Source organism: Mytilus edulis, chromosome 3 (assembly GCF_963676685.1).
Source record: "Mytilus edulis chromosome 3, xbMytEdul2.2, whole genome shotgun sequence".
Lineage (NCBI taxonomy): Eukaryota > Metazoa > Mollusca > Bivalvia > Mytilida > Mytilidae > Mytilus > Mytilus edulis.
Window position 1 is genome coordinate 68,037,220 of NC_092346.1, and position 938 is coordinate 68,038,157.

Consider the following 938-nt stretch of genomic DNA (forward strand, 5'->3'; position numbering starts at 1 on the left):
TTTCAAGACATACCATTATTGGCAAATCATATCAAAATCAATGATTATATTACATATTTTTCATATCATATACCAACTGTGGGATGAAATGTGCAATTATATGCAGTTAACTTTTCTTTTTCAAAATATATGCATTAATAGTAGCGGAATAATTTTAAAAGCCAACATGGCTACTCGATAGTTCAAGTACAGTGCAAGGGACTATTTCATTTGTAACTTTTTTTAAACCCTGTAACCTAATATCGGACAACTATATTTTTTTGTTATATTGTAAAAACTTAAAAACTAAGTGTCCTAATCGAAACTTGAAATCTTTCTTATGGCGAAATGTGCAAGATAATTTTTTAAGTTTATTCAGTTGCCACATTGATATTTCTTATGTAAATTATTTACTGACCATGTTGACCAATCAAAATTAAGATGTAAATTAATGTCAATCATCGAGTGTCAAGTGTATTACTATTGTCATACACGTGACGTCACGTAAATGATACTAGGACACGCCTATCAAACAATGTTTATTGTTTTGCAAATATTTATGAATGAATTTATCTGGCCGACATCGCGTGTAACGTTCATTCACATACATTGATTGATGACCAACACACGATCTTAGTTTCGTTAAAATTAGAATAAATTACAAAACGCACACATATTACCTTTATAGGTCATATTTTAGGACATGTGATTTTTGAAAGTTACTATTCAAAGGAAAATAACTTAATGAGGGAGATGGAGGTGTCCAATTCTGAATCTTGAAAGTGGGTCATGTCCGCTTCTCAATGATTACAATGATTACCATACAACATTTGGTTAGGTTATCTTCTTATATTTTCCCGTATCATAAAAAATGGACGGAATGCAGAAATAACCTTTGAAACTTCAACCAGTGATTACTGTCTAAGGCTATTAAATGATGACAGTGTTGGCAAATATAT